Source organism: Phascolarctos cinereus, unplaced genomic scaffold, assembly GCF_003287225.1.
Source record: "Phascolarctos cinereus isolate Bilbo 61053 unplaced genomic scaffold, phaCin_HiC Scaffold_2;HRSCAF=192, whole genome shotgun sequence".
Taxonomy (NCBI): Eukaryota; Metazoa; Chordata; class Mammalia; order Diprotodontia; family Phascolarctidae; genus Phascolarctos; species Phascolarctos cinereus.
The window spans coordinates 54,288,609-54,307,261 of NW_027555625.1; the positions used below are offsets into that span (position 1 = coordinate 54,288,609).

Here is an 18,653-nt window from a genome sequence, read left to right on the forward strand (position 1 = left end):
TTGATTATTAGAAACTGAAAAGCTTCTGTACAGACAACTTCAATGCATCTAGCATAAGAAAGGAAGTAGTCAAATAGGAAAAAATCTTCATGTCAAATTTCTCTGAAAAGAGTTTGGTATCTAAGATATACAAACTATATACATGCACAAATATATATGTGTGTATTTATATATGCATGTGTGTATGTATATATGCTTATTAGTCATTCTTCAATAAATAAATGGTCAAAGAATATGAATAAACAGTTCTCATAAGAAAAAATGCAAGGTATTCACAACCACATCAAAGAATACTCCAAATCTAGAAATAATAAGAGAGATGCAAATCAAAACAGCCCTGAGGCTTTACCTCATACCCTAGAAATTGGCAAAAAAAAAAAAGGCAACAGTCAATGTTGGAGGGGTTTGTGGAATAATAGGTATGCTAATACATTTTGGTGGAGCTGTGAAATGGTATGACTATTTTGGAAAGCACTTTGGAATTATGCAAATAAAGTTACTAAAATGTTCCTTTGAACCAGAAACTCAATTGCTGGGTTTATACCTCAAAGAAGCCATTGATAAGAAGAAAGTTGCCATATACACTAAAATATTTATAGCAGCACTTTTGTGATAGAAAAGAATTAGAAACAAAGTAGATGTCCATCAATTGACGAATAATCAAACAAATTGTGGTACATGAATGTAATGGAATATTACTGCACTGTAAGAAACAATGCACATGATAAATACTGAGAAGCATGAAAAGATCTATATGAACTGATGCAGAGTGAAGTAAAACAGAGCAAAGAAAATAATATACACAATAACTACAATGCTGTAAATGGAAAGAACAGTCATACACCAAATACTCAAAAATAAATAAAATAAAATTATAGAGGTCAAGAAGTGCTTGAATGAAGATATTTTCTTAATAGGTTATACAGTACAGTATTTGTTTTCTTTTTTTTTTTAGGTTTTTGGGTTTTTTTTTTTTTAGTTTTTAGGCAATTGGGGTTAAGTGACTTGCCCAGGGTCACACAGCTAGTAAGTATCAAATGTTTGGTCTGATGTCAGATTTGAACTCAGATCCTCCTGACTTCAGGGCCAGTGCTCTATCCACTGCACCACCTAGCTGCCCCTTGAATAAAGAGATATAAGAAGACACACTCAGCCTACCCCTTTTGGAGGTGGGAGGTCCACATATGTTACACATCACACATGTTTTTGGACTTTTTCAATGCATCAATCAGTTGTGCTGATATTTTTTCTTCTTTAAAAAGGACTATTTGTCATATGGGATGGCTCACTGGGAAGAGGAAGGGGAAGGATGCTGGGGCAAACTATGATAATGTAAGAAACAGAAGATACTAACAAAAACTTATTTTTTAAAAATAATTTCTAGCTTCTACCCCTGTCAAATTATGTTCTAGCTCTCTCTCTCTTGGCCAAAGAAAACTGGGTTACAGTTTTCTCAGTTGTAACTTTAAAGGGTTGCAGTAGGGAGCATAGCATCATGGAAACCAAGAACTATGAGAGTTTTGAGAAAGAATTATTGGTCATCAGGGTCAAACAGTGACATGTCAAGAAGGATAATAACTGAAGAGAAAGGTCATTGGTTTGGGGGATTAGATAGTCACTGGTAATCTTCAAGACTAATTTTGGTGGAGACATCAGAAAGAAGGTAGAAAGGCAGTATGACCGTCTAGAATACTGGGAGAACCTGGGTTTGAATCCCTGGCTCAGGTATCTAAATTTTCCTAGATATCAGTGCCCTCAGCTGTAAAATGAGGGGTTTGTGTTCTAAGGTCCTTTGCAGTTCCAAATCTGTGATCCCATGTAAAGACATTAAAGTGCATAGGAGTCATGAGGAAATGGATGTAGTCTATATTTTGGGGCCCTAAGCCCCAAGATAATAAACTCAAATGTAATCTTGTACCTCCACCCTGAGAAACCTTGGAATGTCACTGTCTTGTTTGTTGTCTTCTTCTGTAAAGGACTCTCTGTCCCCTGTCATGGATAGGTTTTATTTAACCTGACAAACAGTATAGATCACGCTCATGCCTGAGCCCTTTGGCTATCAGGAGCACTTTCTGAAGGGCATCAACCCTCCCTTCTAGTAAGTCTTTTCTCCTCTCAGAACCTCCACAATGCACATGATTCATGGTCCTAATGAAGAGATAGGGTGTTTTCATTGCTCTGTGCTTCATTGCTCTTCAGTATATAAGGATCCATATTGGCGTTCCACTCTAGTGTAACCAGAATTCTACCCCAACCTGAGGAATTTTGAATTCTGCTATATAGCCAGAAGAGACTCCAGACTGGTACCTGAATAAGGGATGTAGTTGATAAAAGAGACACTTCCAGATATTCTTTGAGAAAGGTAGTTGTAAAAGATTTTGGAAGCTGCAGACATATAGAGAAATCCAGCTCCTCGACAGACTCCTGATTTCCATCTTTCCTCTCTATTGACTTGGATGCTTTCCACTTTGGGGAGACCAGAGCCTTACTCTTGGTTTGAACTGAGATCTCCTCAGTTTGCTTCCAGAAAAGAACTTATTTATTCATGTGTTTTCTGGTGTATTTTAATCTGTAAAACTCCTCTGATTTATGTTTGCTTTTTGTTTGGATAAATGAATTTGTTTGTTACTTATAATTTGTGTAACCAGCATTTGAGAAGGTGCCAAACAGTGGGTATATGCTTAGGGATATCCTCCCCTTTAAGAAAGACTAGGAAACTAGCTTTTGATGTGAACCTATTGTACTCCTAGACCAGCAATATCTAAGGGAAGCTGATAGATATAATTTTAGTCCAATATCCCTCTCAGAGACTAGAGAAAAGAGTACCCAGTCTTGAGGTACTCCTGGAAACTGCCTGCCCCTGTCCTCATCAGTGAGTATGCTGGTGCTAGATCAGGCTCTGCCCCAGGCTCTCTTCCTTTCTTTAGAGGCAGGTCAGACCTCAGGTCATGTCTATTTCTGCCACTTGTGAGCCCCATGTAGACCATCCATGTGGATATACATTTCTTACATGAGAATATACACATCTTACATTAGGAAGTATACACTTCCTTCATCTACGAACATGCTCAGGACTCCTCTTTCCTAAAAACAAATGAAACCAAAAAAATACCAAAAAAACCTTCCTTCAACCTTTTTAATCCTCTTAGATTACCTTCTTAGTTCTTAGCTTCCTTTTCTATCAAATTTCTCATGGCAGCAATTCATGTAAGCTCCTTCCCCCTCCTTCAGGTCAGCCATTCCCTCATTTACAGGAGACTCTCAGAGAGCATGTACAAGAAAGGACCAACATCCAGATGCAAGGGGGAATGCTGGGGCTTCTGGAAAAAAAGAGATAAGATGCTGAGCTGCATGTAGGCAGTAAAGAGAATTTATCCTCATATTCTGTAAAGGTGACCGCTTACATCGAAGAGCTTGGACCATATGGAATAAGGCTATTAGAGAGGGAGATAGGATGAGGGGAAATATAATTAGGGTACAGGTCGAATGAAGGAAGGTTATATATATATAGTAGTAAAGAGAGGATAGGTTAAAGGAATTTTGATGTAAAAAGGAAGAAAACTTAGAAAGTAGGAGGCAACAGAGATCCCAACTACTGGGGAAAGAAATCTGTTGGGGAAACTGAAAAACAGTCTGGCAAAAACTAGGTACAGACCAGCATTTCATACTGTATACCAAGACAAGCTCCAAATGGTTCAGACATTATTAGACATGATTTAGACATAAAGGATGACACCATAAGCAGATTAGAGGAGCATTGATATTACCTGTCCTATCTATAGATAGGGGAAGAGTTCATGACTAAACAAGAGATAAAGAGGTTCACACAAGGGGAAAATGGACAGTTTTCATTGTAAAAAAATTAAAAGTTTTTGCACAAGCAAAACCAATGCACCTAAATTAAAAGAGAAACAGGAAATTTGGGGAAATATCTTTGTAGCAAATTTCTCTGATAAAGCTCTCTTTTCTAAAATATATAGTAAACTGAGTCAAATTTATAAGAATAAGAGCCATTCCTCAATTGATAAATGGTCAAAAGATATGAATAGGCAGTTTTCAGAAATATGGCTATCAATAGCCACATTTTTAAAATGCTCTAAATCACTAATGATTAGAGAAATACAAATTAAAACAACTCTGAGTTGCCACACCCACCAGATTGGCTAAATTGACAAAAAAAATATGAAAAATCACAAATGCTGGAGGGGCTGTGAGAAAATAAGTACTTTAGTGCACTATGGGTAGAGCTGTAAAGTGGTCCAAGTAATTTGGAACTATGTCCAAAAAGCTAATAAACTAATATGCCCTTTGACCTAGCAATGCAGCTACTAAGCCTATAACTCAAAGAGATCAAAGAAAGAAGAAAAAGATCAATATGTACAAAAATATTTATAGCAACTTTTTGTGGTAGGAAAGAACTGGAAAGTGAGGGGATGCCCAACAAATAGGAAATATTTGAACAAGCTAGGGTATGTGAATGTGATGGAATACTGTTGTGCTCTAAGAAATGATGAAGGCTATGGTTTCAGAAAAATCTGGGAAGCCTTGTATCAATTGATGCAAAATGAAGTGAGCAGAACCAGGAGAACAATTTGTACAATAATAGCAATATTGTAAAGACAAACAATTCTGAAAGACTCAGGAACTCTGATCGATGTAATGACCAACCCCAATTCCCAGGACTCATGATGAAACATGCTATCCACCTCCAGATAGAGAAGTGATGGACTCAGATTGCAGATCAAGGCATATTTTCTTTTATTTGTTTTTTTAAAAAAACATGGCTAATATAGGAATTTGTTTTACATGACTACATATTTATAATGGGCTTTGGGTTTCTTTTTGGTTTGGGGTTGTTGTTGGTTTTTTTTTTTTTTTGCCTTCTCAGTGAATGGGAGAATGAAGAGGGAGAGATTTTGGAGCTGAAATAAAAATAAAATTGAATTTAAAACAAAAAGATTCCATAAGACCTAAGAAGAAAGAAAGTAGGAGGCAAGATCATCTGCTGAGAGTGGAATGTTCTGGGCTCTTGAGGAGAATGAAAGGGATTTGGAACAGTCATTATGTGCCAACAAAAAAAATGAATAAAAGGACCGATAAACAAGGATGGAAATGCCCTGGGTGCATGATGACTGTGAGATTAGATAGTGTGGATTCTACATGGTGGCCTGATTTCCAGCAGCAAAGCTTGGCAGCCCAAGAGAGGTAGCAGAGAAAGCAGCTGGTAAGCGTGATCTAGGCTTGGGATTTAATTAGCAAGGTATTCTAAGGTGCTAGGGTAGGCTTCACTGAAATGACAGCCATTGGGGACTAAGCTTACCAGGAATATTAAATAAAGCTTTCCATTGTGAGAATTTGATGATCTGTCCCCTTTGGCTCTGTGACTCTGAAGAGGGCAGCCCTCTGACATTCTGAGTTAGAATTCCCTCTTATTTTTTATTATTCCAGCCACCACCCCCAATATCCCTTGCCTCAGCTCCTTCGAATATATTATACTGCTTGGCTGCTAACTTGCAACAGAATCATTCATTTAGGGATTTCACTTTCCCTATCTGGACCTTCAGTATTGTTTTCTCTCCCTGGGACCTGCCAAATATTTCTAGCAGTGGCCAGTGGTGTCTGGTTTATTTCCCACTTTCTCCCCTGCTATGCTAGGAGGACTTTCTCTGTCCCTCTTTTACCTGGATTTAACTACTTTCTTAAGACATCCATGGGCTAATTTGCCCCTTCCAATCTCTCCCTTTACTGCCATCATTCAATAGCTTCTCCTTCTTTGAGACTCATTCAATCCATATTTAACACTCAATCTAGATTCTAGTAGCTGTTCCCTACTTACCTCCTAGGCATTCTCCTTCCTTCCTCAATGAGGTAATCCCCATTTCCTCCCCATCTCCTGCCTTCGTACTAAGGGACTTCAACATACATATTGATGCTCCCTCAAATACGCTATCTTCCTTGTTCCTCAATATATTCAATTCCTACGACCTTCACTCCACCTTAACCATGCACAGAGATGGTCATACCCTTGATCTTGCCATGACCCACAGAGCTCCACTTCCAGGTACATGACCTCTGAAATTCCTTTAGGAGATCGTAATATTTTATCACTCCATCTTTCCCATTTCTTATAATGCCCAACCCAATCATTTGTCCTCACTGTGACCTCCAGTCCCTCCACTTATCAGTTATTTTCCAAACCATAACCTCTACACTAGCTATCTTTTCCTCCCTTCTGGTAACAGAAGGTTCTCCCTTCTTGCTCAAGGTGACACAGGTAATGAGTAGTAAAGCCAGGATTCAAACTCAGGTCCTTTGATTCTCAATTTAGAGCTTCTTCTATTGTACTAGTCAACTATTTAGTCACTCCACAAGCATTTATCAAGCACCTACTTTGTACCAGGTACTATGCTAAGCTGTAGCAATAAAAAATAAAAACACAAAAGACAATCCCTGCTCCTGTGGAGACTAATGGAGGAGACAAATGCATGTAACTATCTATGTTGTTGTTCCATCATTTGGTAAACCTGAGCCGATGATTACTTTTCAGCATAAGCAATTATACATCAAAAATTGGCAGACAGTGAAAATCAAGACTCGATTTATTATTTCTTGGATTTTTTAGACTTAAGAAAGTGATGGAGAAAGCAGTAAGTAATAATTCAGATGAAACTTTGAAGTGAGAGCTAGTTCTAACTGTATACAAACAGCCCTCTGAGTACATAATACAGCCGAATAGTGAGTAGGCCACTATGGCTGTATCTCAGAGCGCCCTTTGTAATCTGGCCCCTTCTCACCTTTCCCATCTGCTTACACCTTACTGCTCCCCAGTACTCCTAACCCAGTGACACTGAGCTCGTCGCTGCTCCTCAAACAAGACATGCAGTCTCTCAGTTCTGGGCATTTTCACTCGCTGTCCACTCGTACCAGGAATTCTCTTCCTCCTCATCTCTGACTCCTGGCTTCCCTTGAAGAAGCCTTTTCGGATCCTCCTTAATCTTAGTGCCTTCCCTTCGTAACTAGTTCCAATTCATCCTGTTGTTTCTTGCTGGTACATAGATAATAATAGGGGTAGTTGGTGGCATAGTGGATAGAGCGCTGGGCCTGGAGTCAGGAAGACTCATCTTCTTGAGTTCAAATCTGGCCACAGACACTTACTAGCTGTGTGACCCTGAGCAAGTCACATCACCATATCTGCCTCAGTTTCCTCATCTGTAAAATGAGCTGGAGAAGGAAATGACAAACCAGCGTCTGCCAAGAAAACCCCAAATGGGGTCACAGAGAGGCGGACATGACTGAGACAATGAACAGCAACATAGAGTTATGTGCATTTGTCTCCTGCATTAGTCTCCACAGCAGCAAGGATTATCTTTTGTGTTTTTTTAAAATTTTTTATCTCTAGGGCTTAGCGCAGTACCTGGTATGAAGTAGGTGCTTAATAAATGCTTATGGAGTGACTAAATAAGTTACTAGTACAATGGAAGAAGTCCTAAATTGAAAATCAAAAGATCCGGGTTTGAATCCTGGCTTTATTTCTCACTACCTGTGTCACCTTGAGCAAGGCACTTGGCCTCTCTGGGCCTCAGTTTCTTCATCGGTTAAAAAAAAAGGGGTGGGGGTTGGATTTCAAAATCCTTGGTGTCCTTTACAACTCTGAAGCTACGATTCTTTGTCTTGGAGCAAGACTGCTGTGTCCAAAGTCCAAAGGCTAAAAGCTGCCTGGGTTAGTGGTGACAGCTGAGCTGTGTGATTAAAGCCCATATGGGGAAAAGACATCGAAGGGACAGCTTCTCTCTAAAGGAAACAGCCTGCCACAGCCCTCCAAATACCTGCTGCCAGCCCAGGCCTGGGCGTGGGCCAGGGCCCAGCTCTGATACAGAAAGCCAGCAAGAGGAGGCTCTAGGCACCCTCTAATGGAAAGCCAGCTCAGGGACCTGCTGCTCTTTTTAATCTAATGGAACAGTAATGACTTCCAGGCATCCTGGGCATGCTGTACCTAAAGTCTTCTTTGGGGACATGGAAATGCAGCAGTGCTGCCCATCGATGCCAAAGCCACAGAAGAGAAATGCAGTTTGTTCTGTCCTCAGGCCCTCCCTCCCTCTTCCAATCACCCTTTCCTCCCAGCATCTCTCTCTCCTCTTCTCTCTCTCTCTCTCTCCTCTCTCTCTCTCTCTCTCTCCCTCTCTCTTCCCTTCCCTCCCCCTCTCCCTTTCCCTCTCCCTCTGCCTCTCTCCCCTTCTCTTTCTCCCTCTGTCTCTCCTCTCTGTCTTCTCTCTCTCTCTCTCTCTCTCTCTCTCTCTCTCTCTCTCTCTGTGTCTCTCTCTCACTCTCTCCCTCCCTCCCTCCCTTTCTCTGCTTCTCTGTCTCTGTCTCTGTCTCTGTGTTTGTCTCTCTCTTTCTCTCTCTGCCTCTCCCTCTCCCTCTTTCTTCCTCTCCCCTTCTTCCTCCTCTCTTCCTCTCTCTATCTCTGTCTCTCCCTCCCACTGCCTGGAAAGTCTCATGGAGACAGATATGGCCTTTTGGCTTCTCTTATTTTTTATATATAATTTTATTAATTTATTTTGATTTATCAATAATCACTTCCATATGCTTTTGAGTTTAAAATTTTTCTCCCCTTCCTCCCTACCACCCTCCCCAAGACAGTGCACAATCTGATATAGACTACACATTTACATTCCTATTAAACATGTTTTCACATTAGTGGTATTGTAAGTAAAAATTAAAACCAATAGGAGGAACCATCAGAAAGTGGAAACAAAACTCAACAGAATAGAAAAAAAATAGCAATTCAACTTTCATAGTTCTTTCTTTGGATGTGGTTAGCATTTTCCATCATGTTGGCTGCTCTTAACAAAAGGCAAAGACACAAAACCCAACTCTAACCCGATAACCCATTCTTGAGTTGCTGTCATACCCCAGGGACTCTGGCCTTTTGTTCATCCATCAATGGCTCCTATTTGTTGCTTGGCCTGCCCAGTAGAAACCTTCTTAGAGGCCTTTCAAGCCAATTGGTTGAGTTCTTACTGAGAAAGATGAGTCTGGAAACATCTCCTGAACTAAGAGCAGCTGTAAGAGAGCTTGGAAAGAAGGGGCCCAGTCTCAAGTCCCTTCCCAGTGCCGACTCCTGAGTCTGCTTCTTTGTAGGAGGGACAATTAGGGCTTTGCTCAGGATGTGAAGGAACTCCCCAAGTGCTAGTGCAGGTTTGGCCTGGGTGAGACAGGCAACTAGAAACAGGTTGACAATCTCACCCTCTGGGCAAGAGCATTTCCTAACCATCTTTCCTCATCTTGGTCTGAGATGAGACTCCACCCTACCTCCCTGACAGTGCCATGCCTCACAGCCTTCATTTCTCCATCTGTCTTTCTCTTCTCTGGGATTGGACACAACTTCCTTTCCAAACCAACAAGCCTCACCCCTATTTAACTGGCTTGTAGCACATGCTGCTCTTTCTCCCTGCCCCTGAGGCTTAGTTTTGCTGGCTGGAACCATTCCAATAGTCATAAAATTTTTTAAAAAAAGAAAGAAAGAAAGAAAGAAAAAGAAACAAATGCTAACCATCGACTATTAAGTAAAATACCAGTTACAAACGCTTTGCTTTTTTGTGTGTGAGGATCATGGAAACCAAAGCTGGGATATCCTCATCAAAACTACACCATATGGTTAGTGGAGGGGAGAAGAAAAATAGCCTGAGAAGGCACTGGGGAAGGAATGGGGCTCCTGGCTTCTCCTCCCAGCTCAGCTGCCAATTGACTCTTAGGATAACTCCTTTCTTTTCCTGTGCTTCCATTTCTCCAGCTGTGGATGGGATTTGAAAACCTGGGTTCAAATTTTGAGTGAGGATATGGCTTTATTGCTTTTTTTCATTTGACCTTGGGTAAATCACTTCCTCTCTCTAAGCCTCAGTTTCCTCATTTATAAGATAAAAGGGTTGGGCCAGATAGTGTCTTAGGTTCTGTTCCACTCTTAAAATCTTGTGATTCTTTTGTAAAGAGCTGTGGAGTCCTTTGGTCCCAAGATGCTCTCATGTCTATGGGACCAGTCTAGAATCTCATTCTCCTATTTTAAATTGTTTTTATGACACATTGTGCTCTAAGTATGGGATTTTAGCCAAGATTTTGGTTTTCTCATCTGCAAAAGTGGGATTTGAGGCTTAGTGGAGCAGTGGATGGAGATCTGATGTCACAGTCAGGATGACCTGTGTTCAAGTCCTGGCTCAGACATGTGTTGGAAGCATGATCTTCTACAAATCACTTAACCTCTCAGTTTTGTTGTCGTTCAGTCTTGTCTGATTCTTCGTGACTCCATGGACCACAGTACACTATACCCTTCTATCTTCCACTGTCTCTTGAAGTCTGTTCAAGTTTATGTTTGTCATTTCCATGACACCATCTATCCATCCTATCCTCTGCCGTCCCCTTTTCCTTTCACCATCAATTTTTTTTTTGATGCTTCAAACACAATTTAATAAGGCACAGAGAGTACAAAAATAAATGCCACAGTGAATATAGAGGCAAACAAAGTGGGGACAGGATGGGGTCTTAAAGGGAGGCAGAGGAAGAGAATGGGAAGAGTGAGGGACACAGAGTTACTTATAAAACAGAAGATTGGTGTTGGGAGCATGGACCCTTAGCAGGTAAAAGAGTACTCAAGGTAGCCTTCAATCTTTCCCAGCATCAGGGTCTTTTAGAATGATTCCCATCTTCCTATTATGTGGCCAAAGCATTTAAATTTCAGCTTTAGTATTGGACCTTCCAGTGAATAGCCTGAATTAATTTCTTTGAGTATTAACTGATTTAATGTCCTTATTATTCAAAGGAGTCTCAATAGTCTTCTCCAGCATCACAGTTCAAAAATGCTCAATTTTCCTTATAGTTCAGCTCTCACAGCCATATATTGCTACTGGAAAAACCATAACTTTGGCTATATAGACCTTTTTCAGCAAGGTAATGTCTCTGTTTTTTTACTATTCTGTCCAGATTTGCCATAGTTTTCCTTCCAAGGAGCAAACATCTTTCAATTTCATGGCTGCAGTTACCATCTACAGTGATCTTTGAGCCCAAGAATATAAAATCTGACACTGCTTCCATTTCTTCTCCCTCTATTTGCCAGAAGTTGCCAAGTTGACAAGATCTTAGGGGTTTTTTTGGGGGGTGTGTTTGTTTTGGTTAGGCAATGGGGTTAAGTGACTTGCCCAGGATCACACAGCTAGTAAGCGTCACATGTCTGAGGTTGGATTTGAACTCAGGTCCTACTGAATCCAGGGCCGGTGCTCTATCCACTGAACTATGTAGCTTCCCCTTTAGGTTTTTTTAATGTTAAGCTTCAAGCCAGCTTTTACACTCTTCTCTTTCACCCTTATCAAGAGGCTTCTTAATTCTTCTTCACTGTCTGCCATCAGAGTGGTATTGTCTGCATATCTGAGATTGCTGATATTTCTCCCAGCAACCCTATTTCTAGCTTTTGCTTCATCCAGCCTGGCATTTCACATGAGGTACTCTACATATAAATTAAATAAATAAGGTTACAATATGCGGCTTTGTCATACTCCATCTCCAATCTCAAAACAGTCAGTCATTCCATGTTCAGTTCTGTTTGCTTCTTGACACACATAGAGGTTCCTTAGGAGACAAGTAAGATGATCTGGTATTCCTATCTCTGAGGACTTGCCACATTTTGTTGTGATCCACAGTTAGAGACTTTAGTGTAGTTAAGGAAGCAGACGTAGGTGTTTTTCTGGAACTCCCTGGCTTTCTCCATAATCCATCAAATGTTGGCAATTTGGTCTCTAGTTCCTCTGCCTCTTCAAAATCCAGCCTGCTCTTCTGGTTATTCTTGGTTCACATATTGCTAAAGTCTAGCTTGCAGAATCTTAAGCGTAACCTTACTGGTGTGTGAAATTAGTGCAATTATTCAGTAATTTGAACATTTGTTGGCATTGTCTTTCTTTAGGACTGGGATATAACCTGATCTATTCCAATCCAGTGGCCACTATTGTGTTTTTTAAGTTTGCTAGCATATAGAGTACAGCATTAATTTCATCTTTTAGGATTTTAAATAGCTCAGTTGGAATCCCATCACCTCCACTAGCCTTATTGTTAGCAGTGCTTCCTAAAGCCCACTTGACTTCATTCTCCAGGATGTCTGGCTCTAGGTCAGTAACCACACCATCGTGGTTATCAGTCATGTTAAAATCTTTCTTGTGTAATTCTTTTGTATATTCTTGTCAGCTCTTATTATTCTATTCTGCTCCAATAAATCTCTACCATTTTTGTCTTTCATCATGCCTATTTTTGCATGAAATGTTCCCTTTATATCTTTAATTTTCTTGAAGATATCTCTTGTCTTTCCCATTCTATTGCTTTCTTCTATTTCTTTGCATTGCTCATTTAAGAAAACCTTATCTCTCCTTGCTATTCTCTGGAATTCTGCATTCAGTTGGATATATTTTTCCCTTTCTCCTTTCCTTTTCCTTCTTTCCTTAGCTATTTGTAAAGCCTCACCAGATAGATATATTGCTTTCTTTTTCTTTGGGTTGTTTTTTGTTGCTGCCTCCTGTACAATATTGTGAACCTCTGTCCATAGTTCTTCTGGCACTCTATCTACCAGATCTAATATATTAAATCTATTCATCACCTCCACTTCATATTCTTAAGGGATGTTATTGAGGTCATATATATATGGTCTGGTGGTTTTCCATACTTTCTTCCATTTAAGTCTCAATTTGGTGATAAGAAGCTCGTGATCTGAGCCACGGTCAGCTTCAGGTCTTATTTTAACTGACTGTACGGAGCTTCTCCACCTTTGGCTACAAAGTATATAATCAATCTGATTTCTATATGGACCATCTTGTGATGTTCATGTGTAGAGTTCCCTCATGGTTTGTTGAAAAAGAGTATTTGCTATGACCAGTGAGTTATCTTGACAAAACTCTATTAGTCTCTGCCCTGCTTCATTTTGTTCTCCAAGGCCAAACTCACCTGTTACTCCAATTATCTTTTGATCTCCTATGTTAGCATTTCAATCCCCAATAATGATGGCGACATTTTTTTGTGTGTTACTTCTAGAAGATGTTGCAGGTTGTCTAGAACTGATCAACTTTGGCCTTTTTTACTTCAGTGGTTGGAATATTGACTTGTATTACTGTGATTTTGGACAGTTTGTTTGGATTCAAAAGATATTCAGTCATTTAAAAAATTTTGTCCCAGTACTGCTTTTCTCACCCTTTCATTGACTTTGAGGGCTACTCCATTTCTTCTAAAGGATTCTAGCCCACAGTAGTATATGTAGTGATCATCTGAATTAAATTCACCCATTCTCATCCCTTTAAAGTTCACTGACACCCAAAATGTCTCTGTTTAATCTTTCCATCTCCTGTTTGACTACATTCAGATTACCTTGGCTCATAGATCTTATATTCCTATGCATATTGATCTTTACCACATCAGACTTTCCTTTAATCACCAGATATACCACTTGAGCTTCCCTTTGGCTTTGGCCCAGTCACTTCATTAGTACTGGAGTTACTTGCTGTTGTCCTCTGCTCTTCCCCAGTAGCCTATTGGACACCTTCCAACCCAAGGGGCTCATCTTCTGATTTCATGTCTTTGACTGTCCATGAGGCTTTCTTGGCAAAGACACTGGAGTGGTTTATCATTTCCTTCTCCAGTTTTTGTCAGCACTCTCCACTGTGATCTGTCTATCTTGGGTAATTCTAAATGGCATAGTTCATAGTTTCATCGAGCCACACAGGCCCCTCCACCATGACAAGGCAGTGATCCAGGGAGGAAACTCTTAGTACCTGCAGGCAATTCTAAAACAAATAAGTTGCAGAGCAAACAAATTTTTTTTATTTGAGAGAGTTTCCTCTTGAAGTTCCCTTCACCAATAAAATCATAACTCCATTGCCCTCCCCACCCAAAAAAAACCAAAGGGACTGGGGGTCTTAACACCTACATAATTTACAAGGTTGCAAGTACCAAATTAAAATGTGCGTGCATACATAACATATATACATATATTGTATAGGTAATAAGGTAGGTAGGAGCTATAGAGACCTGACCTGCAGTCAAGAAGACCTGAGTTGAAGTACACCCTGAAAGCCTTACTAGCTATGTGACTTTGAGCAAGTTACTGAACTGCTGTCTGCCTCAATTTCCCCATTTGTAAAGTGAGGATATTAATAGCACCTACTTCTCAGAGTTGCTGTGAGGGTAAAATGCGCTTATATTTGCACCACACTTTGCAAACCTTAAAGCACTCTAGGATGCTAGCTATTATCGTGCTTGACTATCTTAAATCTGTTCTTTTTTTTTTCTTTGGTAAGGCATTTGGGGTTAAGTGACTTGCCCAGGGTCACATAGCTAGTAAGTATCAAATGTCTGAGACTGGATTTGAACTTAGGTCCTCCTGACTCCAGAGCCAGTGCTCTACCCACTGCACCACCTAGCTGCCCCAATCTTAAAACTATTCTAAGAATTTTCACATACCTTGAATATAGAAATACCTTTTTTTAAAAATACAGATCAGCCATTTTTAAAAAAAAATTTGCAAGGCAATTGGAATTAAGTGACTTGCCCAACGTAACACAGCTAGTGAGTATTAAGTATCTGAGGCCAGATTTGAACTTAGGTCCTTCTGACTCCAGGACTGGTTTTCTATTTATGGTGCCACATAGCTGCCCCTTAACATCTGTTTTTATAGGTAAATAATAATTACTAACTTATAAGTTTCCATGTGTTGGCTCTAAACTTGGGATCTCTCCCAAAGGCCAGCAACTCAGTGTTTTTCTTTTTTTTTCCTTTATTTTTTTGTGAGGCAATTCGAATTAAATGACTTGTCGGGGTCACACAGCTAGTAAGTGTCAAGTATCTGAGGCTGGTTTTGAACTCAGATCCTCCTGACTCAAGAGCCAGTGCTCTGTCCACTGCATCACAACCCAATATTTTTCAAAGACTGGATGCTGAATTACTATTTGCTGTTGAAATGAGAAGAACTAACTCATGGGAAAACAAGGACCAAGTTCTAGCATTGAATTTAGAATCAGAGGACAAATCCCAGTTCCTCTACTACTTAGTGTGACCTTCATCTTCCTGGGAATCATTTCCTTTATCCAAAACACAAAGAAATACTGTCAAGGGTCTCACCAGCTCTTATGTTTTATGATATTAGTTCATACCTATTGGTTCATCTTACACTTTGAGAGACTTAACTCTAGCAAGTGTCTCCTCCTGGTGTTGGAGCCCTGTCTTGGAGCCAAGGGCTCCTGGGTTTGACAGTATATGACACAAAGCCAGGACCTCAGAACTATAGTAGACCAGAGATGTCAAACATAAAAACCAGCTCTCACCTCGCTGTCCACGACACTCCCAAACACCAAAACAAATTAAAATGTACTTGGGAAATACGTAACAAAGTAAATTAAAATATAATAGAACATAGGGAATGTTAGTATGTGGTTTTCTACATCAACACAGCCTGTAGGGAATCCTTAGGTACAGCTCAGTGGCCTCCCTCTTCCTATTTCAGTTTGATACCACTGTAGTAGACTGTATTGCTTGCAATTCATGCCTTCAAGGCTTTAGAGGTTGGACTCAATTTGAGTAGGAATTCATTGGATCTCTGTGTGCCACCTGCTGGAAACACTTAAATCTTACATTTTGTCAAAAAGGACTGACTCCCTGGAAAACATGCACCGAATAGGAGGATTGAGGGGGTTTTAGAATTGGAAGGGACCTCAGAGATTATCTAGTCCGTCTGGACCCCTCATTTCACAGATAAGGAAACTGAGGCCCAGAGGCTCAAGCTATTTGTCTGGGATCACAGGTCTAAGAAATTACAGAACTGGGATTCAACCCCAAAGCTTCTTACTCTAAGATCCCTTGATCCTTTGGGAAATGAGAGTGATAATTGGTGAGTTCTTTCCCTCGGTCCCCTTCCCATGTGGCAGGGACAGGAGCAAGTGCCATTAAGCGCCCCAGTCCTCTGGAGTTTTGCCTCATCTCTTCCTCATGAGAAGAGAGGGCCTAAAAGAGCTGGCTTTCTGTGGTGACTCTAATAGCTTAGGATTGGCTGCGTATATCCACAGACTCTGTTCTCTGCTCTCAGGTGTTTCATTGCTATTGTGTATTCATCTTTCACCTACAGAAAACTAGGATCCACTAATCCTTGTTGTCTGGTTAACGTTCAACACATCGAGAATAGACGTTTGGAGAAATGGGAGAGTCTGGTCAAAAGGTGGGAGACCTATCCAGTGGGAAAGCAATGGAGTTAGTGACTTTCCCTCCAGGAATCAAGTGAGCCTGGAGGTTTCTATCTCTCTCCTGCCATTTCACAGGGAGGTTTTTCTGTCTGGTTGACCTGTTCCATGTAGATATAGAGATATACACTAGTCTCCCTCTAGGCCCCTAGAGCGTCTTCAACCTGCCCCCTCCCCTAATTGGTTTGTGTCACCATCTGGCCCTGGTTCCTTAATACATGAAGTTCCTCAAAGGATCTGCTGCATGGATTCACAAACGTATTTCTAGGGAACTGAGTCCATCTCTATGTAAAATCGGCTTCCTCTCTATGCTTCTCTCTTTGACTTGTACAAGTTTGATCATCTTTTTGTTTTTATTAGCTTTTAAAAATTCAATTTTATTTTATTTTCAATTTTGAATTCCATCTCTGCCTCTTCCCCCTCCCATTGAGAAGGCAAGAAAAACAAAACCTGTTACATACATATGTATATATACATATATATTCCCTTGTTTTATATATATATGTATATATGTATATGTATATATGTGTATATATATGTATATATGTATATGTATATATGTGTGTATATATATATATGTGTATATATATGTATATATATATATATATATATTCCCTTGTTAGAGCTGTCCCAAAGAGAAAGATAGACAGAAACACAGAGAGAGAAAGAGGAGGAGGAGGAGGAAGAAAGAAAAAAGGAAGAAGGAAGGGAGGAAGGAGGATGGGAGGGAGGGAGGAAGAAGGAAGAGAAAGAGAAAGAAAAAAAGAAAGGAGGAGAGAAAAGAAGAAAAACTGCAGTCTGAGTCTAACATCTCTGCATCTGAAGGTGAGTAGCATGTTTTGTCATGAGTTTTTAGGAATTGTGGGTTATTGTGTTGCTCAGTTTCCAAGTCTTTCAAAGTTGATTATCTGTACAACATTGTTGTTATTGTATCAGTTTTTCTGCTGGTTCTATTCTCTTTACTTTGTATCAGTTCATCCATGTCTTCCCAAATTTTTCTGAAACCATCTCCTTCATCACTTCTTATGGCACAATAGTCCTGCTTCACAATAGCAAACACTATTATCCTCTGTATTTTTCTATGGCATTGACCTCTGTTGGCCAGCATTTTGCTCACTCTTAAACCTAAAGATTGTTTACCCATTTAAATCTGAGGTAATGGAGAGACTGAGCCATCAGAAGAAACCTTCCCCAATACCAAAACTAGTGGTGAATTTGTTAGGTGCCCTGTGACAAAGACCTTTAAAAGATCTAGAAATACTGATTGAACTATGATTTTTGTTCAAAGCGAGAATCCTGGAGCAGCAATTGGGGAAAGAGGCAAAAATATAAAAAGCCTACAGACTACAATGTCATTGTTTCAGGCCCAGATAAAAGTGTCCCCAAGCCCATATTAGGTTATCAGTGCAAATGCTGAAGCAACTAGAGAAATTCTGAAAAAAAATCATACTTACCTTGGCCTGCCGTTGCCATTACCCAGTGCTACCAGCTAGCTCTAGCTTGCTCTCTAATGATGCTGTGGAATGCTTAAATTACCAGAATTGTATAGAAAGCAACATTGATGGCAAGTTAAGACTATTGATTCACCAGAGTCTGGCAAGAGGAATTATTGAGGTCAAAAGTACTAAAATCAGAGAAGTTCCATAGAACACTTAGACAACAATCCAGCATTTCCAGGAGTGTTGTCCTCATTCCACACTGATAGTTATTCTTATCAGTGGAAAGCTTGATAGGGTTGTGGAATACATAAAGATTATATTGGATTTTATATCTGAGTCTTTGATCAAAGGACATGCACAACCCCATAATCTCAATTCCTATTATGAACCTCTTACTATGGTGATTTCACAACTATCTATGAGGATGCCCTATAGGATTTCCCACCTGGGGAAGAGGAGGCTTTCATAGAATTTCCCCAATGCTCCCATCTAGAAGAGATTATGATGACACGAGCCCTTGTATAGGATTCTCACCACCTCCTTCTGGTTGTAGTGGCAGGGATGTTAGCAATTTTCCTCTTTCTCTACTACCACCCTTAAAAGATATCTTCCAGAAGAGGAAAACTCAGTGACTATTCTGATGGCACAGTTGGTTTTAGTGCTGATACGACTTATAGATACATAAAGTCCATCCAAATGGCAGCTAGCTTAAGTCCCACAAATTGAATACTGTGAGTTTATGAGTGATTCTGGATATGATTATTCCTATGTAGGGGACCCACGGCTCATATGGTGATCTTGGAAGACCCATTTCTACAACACAAGTGGTAATCACTCCCCAAAGGTTGATCTATTATTTGCAAAGACAGTCAGTGAATCAAACAAATACTTCATGAACCCAGAACTTCAAACAAACTTGATGAACCTTTGAAAGGATCTAAGGATTGAAATATTATCAATA

The 18,653-nt window shown here is 40.0% G+C and overlaps 1 pseudogene; it reads left to right on the plus strand.

Annotated features, from left to right (window-relative positions):
• The window catches only part of LOC110210494 (heterogeneous nuclear ribonucleoprotein K-like), a 45,698-nt pseudogene extending 27,374 nt beyond the window's left edge, over positions 1–18,324 (plus strand).
• The last annotated feature ends 329 nt before the right edge of the window (positions 18,325–18,653 follow it).